This window comes from Macrosteles quadrilineatus, unplaced genomic scaffold (assembly GCF_028750875.1).
Source record: "Macrosteles quadrilineatus isolate MER2022 unplaced genomic scaffold, UCM_ALF_1.0 Scaffold_4__1_contigs__length_99947679, whole genome shotgun sequence".
Classification (NCBI taxonomy): Eukaryota; Metazoa; Arthropoda; class Insecta; order Hemiptera; family Cicadellidae; genus Macrosteles; species Macrosteles quadrilineatus.
In genome coordinates this window covers 77,582,249-77,597,177 of record NW_026542597.1, presented here as the reverse complement: position 1 = coordinate 77,597,177, position 14,929 = coordinate 77,582,249, and the positions used below count along the sequence as shown (strand labels likewise).

General features: G+C 33.2%; 1 long non-coding RNA gene across 1 annotated transcript; it reads right to left on the bottom strand.

Annotated features, from left to right (window-relative positions):
- Positions 1 to 582: 582 nt before the first annotated feature.
- Positions 583 to 4,794, bottom strand: LOC128992196 (uncharacterized). The gene is made up of 4 exons (XR_008490698.1): positions 4,351 to 4,794; positions 3,333 to 3,498; positions 2,309 to 2,419; positions 583 to 659 (listed from the first exon to the last, which is right to left on the bottom strand). It is a non-coding gene; the product is annotated as an uncharacterized LOC128992196 (long non-coding RNA).
- Between the last annotated feature and the right edge of the window lie 10,135 nt (positions 4,795 to 14,929).

The window sequence follows — 14,929 nt, the reverse complement described above, 5'->3', positions numbered from 1 at the left end:
TATCAAATTTGACATTCATAAATTTATTGGTAAAATATAATAAAGAGAATATGATTGAATTTACATTCACATTTTAAATATGATGGTGATAAATATTGATATAACATTTTTGACATTCGAATATTAAATTAATATTCGCGAACATTCATTTTATATCAAATAAATGGTCAATTTAGGTTCAACCTCACTTAATTTGACATTAAATAAATATTAAATTGAATATCAAATAAATGTCTCATACATTTATTGGTAAAATATGTTTAGAAGAATTAGGTTGCATTTTTTTCACATTTCAAATTTCATGGCGATTAAAATAATATCAGTTCAGACTTCTTTACTGTTCTTACCTTGATTTGACTTATTATTCTGAAGTTATAGGTAGTTTGTTAAAGTTCTTGGGTGACCCAAAAATGTAAATATATAAATATATATTTCTTATTTGACAAAACATTAACAAAAGTATCACAAAACATATTTATTTAAAACAAAATTGCATTCAAGGAAAACATTTTAAAGAAAAAAGTTTGTTTGTATGATAAAATAAGTTTAATAAAAAATTATTTAAACACAAATATAAAAAAGATATGTACAATTTACAAAAAAAAATAATTCTGGTCTTCTTCATCTCCCAAATGGCCTTCTTGAGTTTTCTATTGTTCCTGTAAAAGAGGTTCAACAGAGTTATTTTCTAAGACATCTATAGATAAAATATAATATGTTAGACAAGGGGTCTCCAACCCTTTTTCCTCGGTGAGCACTTTTTTGTCTAAAAACGCCACCGATTTAGCGACTAACGTTAATTGTTCGCTACTCTATCGAATCACAACATCATCTACTATCAATGCGATTGTAGTTGTCGTTTGTCACAAGGTAAAGGCTTTTTGTGATACGGACGAAATGAGAGCATTCTATTATAAAATTAAAATGTCGTAACCTAACCAAATTAACCAAACTTGCTGATTGTGAAAAAATTTAATTAAGGTTTACTACGGACAAAATGAGAGCATTCTATCATAAAATTAAACTGTCATAAGCTAACCTAACTTGCTGATAATATAAAAAAATATACAAGATAAAAATTGAATGAAGATTAGATTTAACAAGGTTAGGTTTGCAGCCATGGAGAAGGTAAAAAGTTTTTTTGAGCTTACGTCAATAGTATAGGATAAAGTAAATAAGTTTGCCAAATTTTATCAAAATCTATCCATAAACAAATAAACTACATAGTTTCCTTTTTTAATAATCTAAAATATAGTTCTGTTCATAAAATAAAATTATAAATGCCTCTAATTCTAAGGAAAGAAGTGCAATTAAGAAGTAATCACATTCTAAGCTAAATCTTTGACAAAAAGTTCAATGATTTTTTAGTGAGAATAGGCTATAAAATTTGACACTTAAAATGTCAGCTAGTTTAAGATTTCAATTTGTAGTTCTGCCAATTAGGATCAATTAAAAATATAAATATTTAAATTAATCTGCCGCTACTTGACTACTACTAATATTCCCCTAGGCCTATTGAGAAACAATTAGCAAGTGAGAGACATTTACTATGTTCCTATTTAAATACGTTAACCTGCCAACTTGGAGACAGGGTATTGTACACAAATTTTGTTGAATGGGGAAGAGACAGTTAATTGCTCTTAATTATGGTATGAGCCGCGAGGTAAATAAATATCCCATGGCTGAGCTTGCATTCATTGACAAAGTTCTCTTTTTACACCTCAAGGAAATCACGGTCAACAATGAAGGGTGTTGCTGGGATTGCAAAAGACAATCACGGCACCGTCGAGACTGCAGTATAATATGCTCGTGAGTCTTGGCGAGATCACGGGAGATGATCACGATATAGCTGAGACCACCTGACCACACGTGTTTACGCAATCGTGGGAGAATATAATTGGTGTTTGCTATAAAAAATAATAATTTTCAAAAACGTATGCTGGCTTTCTGCTGGCTGGAATAAAACTGCACGTGGGCCGGATGTAGCCCACAGGCTGTAGGTTGGAGACCCCTTCGTTAGGCATTTTTAAGACCTATTTTTTTACTATACCTGTACTTTATAATTAAATTTGTCGATAAGGCATTGAGTTCTTGACAATAAAGAAAAAAGAGATGGATAAAACCGCAGATTAAGTTTTGCTCATTTGCCATAGCCTGTCACTGAAAATTCACAATTTGAAAAGAAAACATCACAGTAGTTAGATGTCGGCCTAATCTGTTAATTATAATAAAATTTAAGTTCTATATTAGGTAATTAGATAAGCAATCTTTTCTTTAACCTAAATTATAAATAACTCAATAAATTTACCTTGCATCAATCCTAAACTTTGCTGGGCGAAGCCAATTCTTGATTATAGTAGCAACAACATATATTTCCATTACACCACGATCCTAGTGTTCTTGCGTACCGGTTCTGCCTCTGTATAAAAGAGATTAGTATTAGCACTAGAATTTGTATATATTTTAATTTTCCTGATCAACACCCAGGATAGCCTACAACTAGGTACACATATTAAATTGTTAGTGAAATCTATTTTATATTTTGATGGCATTTGCTTCTTTTGAGTAGCCTTGTTAAAGCTAAATCTAAATCTGAAAATTGAAAATTTTGACCTAGGTAGTGGTAAAAGTAATCCTCAGTCACTTGAACGGACAAATATTGGGGTGAGCACTGACTGAAATGAGTGCAACGGTCGGATGTAGTTTGGTGTGTGTATAGGCCTATGTGTGCGTTTAAAAAATTCAACTAATACAGTTTTCTTTTACACAAGTTGGCACTGCCGGAATATTTATATAGTGTAAATCAAAGACTTCCTATATAAGTGGGTCACAAAAAAGAGAAACTCTCTTAACTGTGTGATGAACCTTAGGCTACGTTATTACCCAATAGGTACCTATCATGAATTAGGTTGTGTTTTGGTGGTAGAGCCTAACTTATCTACAGTTCCTAAGAGAACCTGCGATATATTATCGGACGGTATATATATCTGATTTGATATTAATATTGCAAAACCAATTCACCAAATCTGCAAATCATAACTCAATTTGATGTTTACATAGTGAAAAAACATAGGGAACGATGTATTGAATCGGATAATTATTGATATATAATGTTATTCATCCGATAATATATCGCAGGTTCTCTGCGGAACTGTACCCGTTATGGCAAAAAAGACATACACAGTCATGGCGAATCAAACAGAAAAATTGAAATAAAAACACCTAAGATTGAAACTTTATTTTAACTTATTTTAACTTTGAGAAAACCTAATTGAAATATATGTATGTCTACCTATTATTAATGTCTGATTGTAAATTTAAAAAAAACTTACGCAAGATAGCTGGCTTCAGATGCAGATTGCAAAAGAAAAATTTATTCCTCCTTCCCAGCCTACAGGCTGCTAGACAGCCACTTTGTCATTCGGGAGAATTGGTACCGTAGGCAAATTATTCACTGCTACCAAATAATAACTTCCACCAAAGCTGCAGAGTTATCAACTGAAACAATGGAGAGAAAACTACTTTTAGTTAAATTCATGCATACCTTTCTCTGGCCTAAATATGTATCAAGTTTAGTTAGGCCTAATCATTGGTTGGTAAAGGAAGCAGACAACAACTAAAATACAAAAGACTAAGGACAATACAGGGGTAGACTTTCGTATCTGTTGTCAAAAACAACCGAATGAAAATATCGATCGTTATAGCCTATGTTCATTCAGTTGTTTTTGACAACAGATACGGAAGTGTACCCCAATTCAGTTTAAAAGGAAAATGGATTTCAAATAGGCTAGGCTATTTCTTTTATAATACCGGTAAATTGTAACCTGGTTGAGGTAGAATATGTTAGGCCTAGGCTAGCCTAAATTAAGTTAACTTATTCTTGATGGTGAATTTACATAAACTTAAGTTAGTGACTGACGTAAAATATAACCCACATAACTTAGTAATATTTCAAAATTAGCCTAACAAGGTATTACAACACAGTATGGTATTCCATTTGCCATTTGCCTTGTAAACCAGTAAGTTAGTCCTACTTACTAGCCTATATATTGAACACTATTTTCATCCGGAAGTTGCCCTTTGAAGCTAAATAAACTACTGGTTCAGTAAGAACTAAGCAAGCCGCCTAACTTAGTAGCTTACGCCTAGGCCTAATTAGTATGCAGAAAAATACTTCCTCTAAAACAGATTGCCTATTTTGAGGTTTCAGATTTATCTATTTATACTTAAGTTAAGGCATTAGGAATGATAAGTTGGCCAATTTAATTTGTACAGTAGCTTAACTTAGGTCTAGGTAAGGCCAAGGCCTAAAATACGTCTATGTTACTAGGTATAGTGACTTATACTTACATACTCCAAGGATCAAAACGTGAAAAGATGTTCGGTGTAGGTTATGCCAATACCCAGTCACAAAAATAACAACTCTAAACTAACAGTGACACACACTAAACAAAATATCAGCACAGCACACTAAAGTTAACTGATTTGAGGTTATGTCTTGTTCTTGAATCTTGATACTCTTGTTGCTTCCATATTTTCACTACTTGTGTAGCCTACTCAACAAGTTAGTTGTCATAGGTACATTTTACATAAATCGTGTACTTTCCCTCAAAATGGGCAATTTGTTGGTTAATAAATAAATAAATCCACACCGTGAGTAAACTGGCCACCACTGGTCGCGCGACGGATTTTGTAATTTGTTTTGTATTGTAATGTTTTGTTTTGTTTGCTGAGTTAGGTTAGAATTAAGTTGGTGTTTTGTCTTCAGTCTTCCTCTCTTCCTTTCATACGAATGGGCCAAGTCAAGCTCAAACTAGATACTCAAACTCAATATATTTTTAGAGTTATATTAGACTTAAAAAAGTTTAAATTTACGTTTGGTTTAATTTACTAGTAAAAATAAAATGATAAGGCCAATCGTTAAGAGTTTGACTTTTTTATTAATAAACAAAACTTTTAAAAAAGCTGTGTTTCCTATTCACTCTTCTTGAAATGTGTAGTAAGCCTAGATTCAGAAAAATATCAGATGTTCCAACAATTCCCCCCCCCCCGCGAAAAGTCAAAATCCATCATCAATTAATTAAAAATTACAGTGTTCAGTGTTCCTTCCTATTATTAATTATTTTGAGATAATTGACCTCCGACCTCCATGTTACAAACTGGGGCCCATTTCATAATAAAGTACAAACTAATATTATTAGTAAATCAGCTGATTGCCCAATGCAAATCTAATGGAAATAACAAGTTACAAGTTGTAACTTGTAGTTTATTATGAAATGGGCCCCTGTAGGCTGGGGACTAATTCTTTACTCTAAAAAATTAAAATTTAAAAAGTTAAATCTAAAAATTTTTAAAACTAGTATATTTGGAAATTTTCAAAGAGAAAATCAAATTTTTAACATTAAGAATATTTAGATAATATTCTAAATTTGACGTTATTTGACTTTGATATTTTGAAGATACAATAAATATTCAAAGTTTGACATTGTTTGACTTTGACATTTTGAACATTAAATGAATATCAAATAAATATCAAATTTTTGATTTGACATAGTTTGATATATTGAACGTTTATTTGATATCAAATAAATATTCTGTGCTATGTGGGGAATTTGTTGAACGTGTAAAGAACATAGATATAGATTCAAATAGTAGGCTAGTCTCATTTGATATCTCAAATCTGTACACCAACATACCTGTATCTGAAACTGTAGATCTTGTTAAATGTAGGCTTTTACAGAATATAGTTTAGACAATGAATATGTCAATCAGATTGTAAAATTGCTTGTGACTGTTTTGAAACAAAATTATTTTAGATTTAACAATAGATTTTACGAACAAACAGATGGTTTAGCTATGGGAAGTCCACTTTTGGCAATTTTGTCAGAAATATTTTTACAGCATCAGGAAAAAGAAATGCTAACGAATTTAAGAAAGAATCATGATGTAAAACTGTATGTTAGATATGTAGACGACATTCTTGTTATTTTTAGACAAGCCCAGGAACAAGAGCACGAAACGATGATGCATACACTTAACGGCCACCATCCGAACCTCACATTTACCAACGAGTTTGAAGAAAACGAAAAGATCAACTTCCTGGATCCCACTTAGCCAAGCCAATAGGAAGAGAGAACTGGACACCATTAAGAAGATCGCTCAAGTTAATGGATTTCGAACCAAGACAATAGAGGACATCGCAAGAAAGATGAAAAGAAAACTCAATAGACAGAGTACACTACACAGCAGAACAGCATTAGAAGAGATAAAAGAGGAAAACACCAGATATGTCACATTTAGCTACACGAGGACTACAACACAAAAGACTGCTAACAGATTCAAGAAATACGGAGTTTCGATAGCTTAGGACTCAGAACACCATGAGTAAAATACTGCATCCAAAAATAGAAGATTGTAACAGATTCGACGCATCGGGCATCTATAAAATCAATTGTAACGATTGTGATAGCTTCTACATTGGACAGACTGTGAACTTCGTCAACCGCTTCAAAAACCACATATCTGCATGGAGAAACAACAAAGCGGAAAGATCAAATGTCGCACAACACCTGTTACAAAATGGACACTCAATAGGAAAAATCGAGGATAATCTATGTATTTTGAAGAATTGTAAGAAGGGATTTGTGATGAATGCTTGGGAAGAATTGTACATGTATAAGGAAAAATGTAAAAATATAAATAAGTTGATTAATGAACAAGTAAATTTCGATTCCAGTTGTACTTTTAAAAATGTATTGGCCGGTGTTTCCGGTAGCCAATAGGGTATAAGTAGGGACGCCATTCAGGATTCTTGTCATTCGCCTATTGGGTCTGATGATGATTGGAGTGTCCAATCGAAATCGATCACCACTTACCATCTTTTGTAGTTTTGTATATTTACCGTCTTGTGAGTAACAGTATAAGCGTAAATATATGTTTTAAGTGTTATAAGACGTATCTTTTATTTACTTTCCGTAAATTTAATAACACGTACAATGCTGATCAAGAAGTTATACACATAATCATCAATGAAAAAAACGAACAGCTGTTTGGATTTCTCTAGCTGTCACTGATATAAAAAAATTACAATTACAAGTAGTAGTAATGATTTACTACTATCATTATCATTACTAATTGTAATTGTAATTTTAATGCAATTGCAATTGCAATGCAATTTAATGTAATTGCAATTAGTAATGATAATGATAGTAGTAAATCATTACTACTACTTGTAATTGTAATTTTTTTATATCAGTGACAGCTAGAGAAAAATAATCTTGATCCAAACAGCTGTTCGGTTTTTTCATTGATGATTATGTGAATAACTTCTTGACCAGCATTGTACGTGTTATTAAATTTACGGAAAGTAAATAAAGATACGTCTTATAACACTAAAAACATATATTTACGCTTATACTGTTACTCACAAGACGGTAAATATACAAAAGATGGTAAGTGGTGATCGATTTTCGTTAGTAGGACCCTTGGTCCTTTATTATTTTTAATATTGTATGTAAATAAGTACCGCTCTTGAATATGTTATTGCACCTTTATACATATTTGTATTTGTTGTTATAAATTCCATCTTGTAAAAATTGTGCTTTCTCTCAACAAACACATCACACAAGTCATGAATCCACTTGATAAAGATATATGCGCTGGGTGTCTTAGGAAGGTCCTCGGTGGTGATGAAGGAATACGTTGCGATGGACCGTGCGATAGGTGGTTCCATCGTTAATGTGTTAGAATTACTAAAACTGAATACACTTAACTATTCAGCAGCTCTCAAAATAAGTGGTATTGCACCAGGGTTGACTGTACAGCTAAATCTACTCTAGAAAATCTTGTTGATGCTATTAACTCTCTCGTTGTGAAGGTAGACAGTCTCTCTGCTAAAGTTGATAAATTGGAACAGGTTCCGGAGGATACTAAGGCAATCAAGGCGGAACTCAGTAGCATACAAGAAAAACTTAACGCAATTGAACCTCGCATTGATGCCTTGGATAGGCGAATATCAGCAGTGGAGGAACGGGACAAAGCAGTAGAAACAAAGATTGATGATATTGTTGGAGAACTTAATGAACGTGGTCTAAGAAGGAAGAATATTATAGCTTTCAATGCACCTGAGTCAAATAGTAATGACCCAAACACTGCAGAATCTCATGATCTGGATCTTGTTGCCTCCATCGTTAAATCAGTAGATGCGAATATAAACCACGAAGAAATCAAATTCTTCCGGTTGGGTCAGAAGAAAGCTGGAAAGTCCCGTCTTGTTAAGCTCATATTCCGCTCAGAGGATGATAAATTGAAAGTCATTAACAACTTTTCTGCAAACACGGCAAGTGTCACGTATCCTCTCTTAAAAGATATTAAACTTTCATGAGACCGTACTACACTTGAAATTAAAACCCTTAATAATTTGAGGAAGGAACTTGAGGATAGAACTGCAGTGGGTGAGCCGAACCTGACAATTAAATACAGAAATGGAGTTCCTACAATTACTACTTTGAAAGCTCATCCAAAAAACTAGTTAACCACGGCAATGCTAAGCTATATTATCAGAATATTAATGGGATTAGATCTAAGCTACCAGACTTTATGCATAATGTTAACACCAGTAATTATGATATTGTAATTTTAACTGAAACCAAGTTAGACCCTACGGTACACACGTCTGAGTTGGGTTTCTCAAATTTCAAAGTATTCTGTTGTGACAGATCAGCTTCGACAAGTAGTAAGGCTTCTGGAGGAGGAGTACCGGTACTGGTTGCTGTCCGTGCCGTTATTAAATCATGCATAGTACCTTCACCTTGCGAAAATATTGAATCGGTCTTTGTCATGGTTACTCTGAGCAAGTCTTTCTATTTTCTAATCTGTGGGGTATATTTACCATCTAATGAACAATTGTCTAGCTACAGTACATTCTGTGATGCCCTTGAACGGGTAACCTTGGACCCGAAAACTAAGTTTGATAATATTCTGATAGCTGGGGACTTTAACCTCATCAGTGCTGCCAACCCAGATGCTTCCAAAAATATTATATATGATACTGCTAATACTTTTGATCTCAAACAGTCCAACGTTGTATTTAATGATAAAGGGGCTATGTTGGATCTTGTCTTCTCCAACTTGCCTTGTACGGTTGAAAAGGCTACTGACCTCCTTGCTTACGAAGATAGATTTCATCCTGCTTTGGATGTTGATGTATTAACTCCTGCAGGGGCATTGAACAAATACATACGTAGGGGAGAATGTTGTACCTTTGACCAGTTTTCACTTAAAATTTTTTTGTAGGGACAGGAAAGCTCCAATTATTTTAAAAACAATCAACGATGATACTTAACTGTTTTATCCATGGATTAAATATTTTTTCCAGTTCCTTGTCATAAGTTTTAACCTATTTTTAGTAATAAAGAAAATTTGTTACATGGTGGTCAAAGGTTCAACATGCAGTAGTTGTACCTTTGACCAGCATATCGATTTCAGCCCAAAACAGGTAGAAAAAAACAAATATATATCTTACATGATAGTTTTAAAAATATAAAACCAGATACACAAAGTTGAACTTATTATTCATTTCGTCAAGATTAAAAAATGGCTTTTGTCTACTTTTTAGGATTAAAAGTCCACTGCAAAATTGAAAAATTCTCTTTGTGTCTATTGGCACCTGTAGGCTAGGCATATTAGGAATATAAGTGACAGTTGGAGGAAAGTTTAGGTACAGTCCTAATCATCACTTTTCTTTATGTTTTTTGGGTCGCTGAACACGAATATGAGGTTTTCTGACAGATATTTTGCCCGGAACATTGGTTATTTTGAGAAAAACCTTAAAATTTGGGCACTTTTTTTGGTTTTTCGGGCAAATCTCGGTAAGTATGGGTTTTTGAGAAAATCCTGCTTTGTGAAATTAAAGATGACAAAATTTACTACAAGTTTCCTGTATAATGTTTCTTTCTACGATGAACCGTTTCGCCACTAGAGCACACTAAAAAAGGCCAGAAGTACAACAAATTAAAAACATTGCTAAATGCTGCCGTTTTACATTACGTTTCCATGGAAACAACCCATGTTACGATAATTTTAACTATTTATTCATGATAACAAACTGAAACACACTTAAAAATACCCCCGCCGCAGCAAACCTGCAGACTAAGCAAATTTCCATTTCCCTGATTGGATTTACACTGAAATGTCTCCTTAGAAAATATCACATTTATTCCCTATTTAAATAAAAGTTTAACAAGTACTTAGGTTTGCTGCAACGGGGAGGGTAAAAAGGTGTTTTTTGTAAAATGTAATAATTTAGTATGAAATGAATGCATTTTCCAAATTTGATCAAAATATGTTCATAAACAAGCAAACTACAACAGTTTACTTAGTCTCCATAAGAATAACATGGGCATTTTAAATTTACAGATTTTTGGAATTTTCTCCGTAACCGTTAGGCACATAACAACGCTTTAATATACAAAACTATTTGTTTTTTTAAGCTCTACAAAATGGTATGGAAAGAAATCACTAAATTTTAAGTTTGTAGGGTCAAAAATAGGAAAAACCAATTTTCACCCCATAAAACACCCCATAAATCCCTGTTCCCATAGTCTGATCATGCTGGTTCGCTAACTTGTTCGAAAAAACGTAGGTTTACACGTTTGTCCCAATTTTCATCAAAATCGGATGATTTTTGCTCGAGTTCTCGAGTTACGGAAAAAATTCCAAAAATCTGTAAATTTAAAATGCCCATGTTATTCTTATGGAGACTAAGTAAACTGTTGTAGTTTACTTGTTTATGAACATATTTTGATCAAATTTGGAAAATGCATTCATTTCATACTAAATTATTACATTTTACAAAAAACACCTTTTTACCCTCCCTGTTGCAGCAAACCTAAGTACTCGTTAAACTTTTATTTAAATAGGGAATAAATGTGATATTTCTAAGGAGACATTTTAGTGTAAATCCAATCAGGGAAATGGAAATTCGCTTAGTATGCAGGTTTGCTGCGGCGGGGGTATTTTTAAGTGTGTTTCAGTTTGTTATCATGAATAAATAGTTAAAACTATCGTAACATGGGTTGTTTCCATTGAAACGTAATGTAAAACGGCAGCATTTAGCAGTTTTTTATTTTTTGTACTTCTGGCCTTTTTTAGTGTGCTCTAGTGGCGAAACGGTTCGTCGTAGAAAGAAACATTATGCAGGAAACTTGTAGTAAATTTTGTCATCTTTAATTTCACAAAGCAGGATTTTCTAAAAAACCCATACTTACCAAGATTTGCCCGAAAAACCAAAAAAAGTGCCCAAATTTTAAGGTTTTTCACAAAATAACCAATGTTCTGGGCAAAATATCTGTCAGCAAACCTCATATTCGTGTTCAGCGACCCAAAAAACATAAAGAAAAGTGATGATTAGGACTGTACCTAAACTTTCTGCTAACTTTCCTAATATGCCTAGACTACTGACCTGAACTCTTCAAGTAAGCTGATTGGACCCTCCTGGAGAAAAACTCAGGAACTCAAACCAGATTGAAATAATTGGTATAAGCAATCTGACACATACTTAACTCCCATTAGCTTGTCAACAACCTATATCATGGGTAAGCAATGGGAGTAACTATGATATTTTATATGGAAAATCACATAATTTTTACAGGAATTAGGGGGGGGCACTATTTTGTTAAGAATTATAAGGACCATAACAGACAAATTTCAATACGAACCTTTCAATAAGAATTTTTACTTTCTCCCCCTATACATAGTATGGAGAAAGTGGTTTTGTCAAAATGTTTGTGTTTGAGTGGATATATCCATTTTGGGCCCCCCTGAAACCAAAAAAGTGGTTTTCAAAGTGATGTCTGTGTGTCTGTATGTCTGGATGTGAAGGTACTAATCCATGGTATCTCCAGGCGTTTTTTTTCAATTTTTTTTTCAATTTTGGTAAAATTTAAGTTCATATGGTTCAAAAGTTATTGTAACTTATGTTATTTCCCATTTAAAATCCAATAAAATTGCAAAAAATCTGATTTTGGAAAAACCCCGGTTTTGATTAAAATTAACGTGTTGTACTACAGTACTTATAATTCTAAACAAAATAATGCAACCCCCATTAATGTAACAATTACGGTTCAAAAGTTATAGCAGCTTTTGTGATTTTTCCTACAAAATTAACACGGTTACTTCCACCACGATTTGTTGTTGACAAGCTTATGGGAGAAAGTGTGTGTCAGATTGCTGATACCATTTATTTCTTTTTAAATGGTTTTTAAGGGAAAAATAACTAGCCTAATCTATTATTATCATAACAATCTATATAACAATAACAATCTATTATTATAAATTACAATAACTTTTAAACCACAATTTTTAGAGGAATGGGAGTTAAACTATATTGTTACGAATTAACTATAAGGTCAATCACATACTAATTTCAATCAAAACTCGCTTTAAAAAAAATGATTTTCTCTTGTTTTATGAGAACATAGCCTAAGTTAACAACTACCATTTTGTTCAGAATTAATTTAAAGTGCTACAGCATACTAAATTTTTATCAAAATCGTTCAGCAAATTTATGATTTTTCCGTAACTTTTTGGGTTTTTATAGAAAAATCACCATTGAAAATCAAAATTTTGAAAAATGGACCAAAACCAACAACAGTTTTGGTCTGAAGCTTCCTGTACACATCCACACACACGCAGACAGACAGACATCACTTCGAAAACCACTTGTTTGGGTTCAGGGGGACTCAAAATGGATATATCCACTTAAAAATTTTGACAAAAACAATAGGTACTTTTTCAATTATACTGTATGTGATGTATAGAGGGAGAAAGTAAAAAAGTAATATGAAACTATTAGGCTTTGATTGGGTCAAGGACCAAGGTGGAAAACAAATGATGACACTTAACACTTACGTGAACTGGGTTCAAACAAAGAAATTTCTATTTTATTCATTCAGACTACAATTTATTTTATTTTATTTTGTGCACAATCACCAAACTACAGCAAAAATTTAATTTTTAATACAGTATGTGAGTTGAATACAACATTTATGATATATACAACTATTGAACATTTGAATGAAGCAATTTAACAACCAGATAAAATTAAAGACTACTCTTCTAAAGAATGCTGTAATAGGTAGGTTGTTTAAAAAGATATGGACATAATTTACATAGTGATTTTTTGGGTCCAAATAAACAGACCATTATGTACAGTATAACACTTTTTTCAAAACACTTCTTTAACCATATATCTGCCATTTTGTATTTTTTTATTAGAAATTTGACATACCATATATCTAGGACTCACCCTACCCCATAAGATAAGGAAATAAATAAATTAGTAAGGTTTTAAATATGAAACATAATTCAATGTGGGCTATTTAGTCAGGGCAGTTTTGTAAACCTCACAAGAGAGCATAATATAGTAATCGAAAGTGACTGGTATAATAAGTAGGCGGTAGCAATTCAAGGATCAAAATGATTATGTAAAAACTAAAAAACACAAAATGGCGTATACTGTATTTGTTTAACAAAACTATTTTACAAAAAAGTTTCATAATGGATTTTTTCTACATTTTGACCCATAGAACCGTTTCCTGTAGTTTGTCCTTGTTTAAATTGGACACTCTGTATAAACTAGGTAATCAACACAATCAAGGCCTTGATACATCACATACAGATGCATACATACAGATACATCACAGAACACAACTGATGTGCTGTGTGATGCATTCAAGCCTTCTGAGATCTGATTTAAGCCCCCCATACACTATCCAACATGTTGGACGGACATGTCGGGATCCAACGTCTTGTCGAACATATTGGACAGTGTGTGGGTTCCAACCCGACATGCTCGACTGATATGTCAGGTCGGATGCTCGGTCCGATAGCACCACCCGACTCGAGCCGTCCGCCTGACATGTTGGACCCATCGAAGTATATATCACAACGTTGGACCGTGTGTGGGAAACCGTCAAACTGCTCGCCCGACTAGCCACAGTTTCCAGTTAACTTGTATTTAGCGAGTTGTGCGTGATAACCGTCCCATTTTTCCATAATGTCATTTAATAATAATAAACAGTTCTGGTCAGAATTTATTTAACTCTACAGAGACCAGAAGGCGTTGTGGGATGTCAAAAGTAAACTCTATTGCAACAAACATGCACATAGGGGCACGATATCCTGATGGAAAAGTGCAAGGAACTGTATCCAGAGTGTGATTTGAAGTTCGTTAAAAATAAAATTGAAAATTTAAGAGCCGCGTTCCATAGGCTCTAAAAATCCCTAAAATCATCGCTAAAAATCCCCCTGAAACAGCTAACAGTCGTCTCAAAATCCATCTCAGAACTAATATTTCACCTGACTTGTTGGGTAACATGCTCGATAGTGTGTGGGAAACACCCGACATAAGTCAGGTTGGATGATGGGTCCGTCGTCAGGTCAGGTTGTCAGGTCGGGTGGCATGTTCGATAGTGTATGGGGGGCTTTATAAATTCAAATGTTGAACTTCTACCAGATAAGGTCAAATTGATTGTAGGAGGATTATGTGTTGGTTACAATAAGATAAATTCTTATTATAAGAGATTTGTTCAAACATTTTAAACATTGAAGGTAGTTATGATACAGGGTGGTAGTTGTTGGGATCCTCTTTTCTTCCCTTATGCAAAGATTTTGATTCAGCTCCTTTTAGTTGGTAAGGATATATACTTTCATCAAAACATTGATTTATTATAAACGGACAAATTCTGAATCAACCACTTGACAAATCTTTCCAATTATTTTGTAGAAAGAATGATAATTTTAAAAGGAAAGAAATGTCAAATCTATAATTTTAATGTTGTTTTCTCCTTTTGAAATAGTTCAATGTAATTTATTAAAGTCTACCAGCAATTAAATTTCATTTAGACTAACCAACACAAGTAGACTTCTA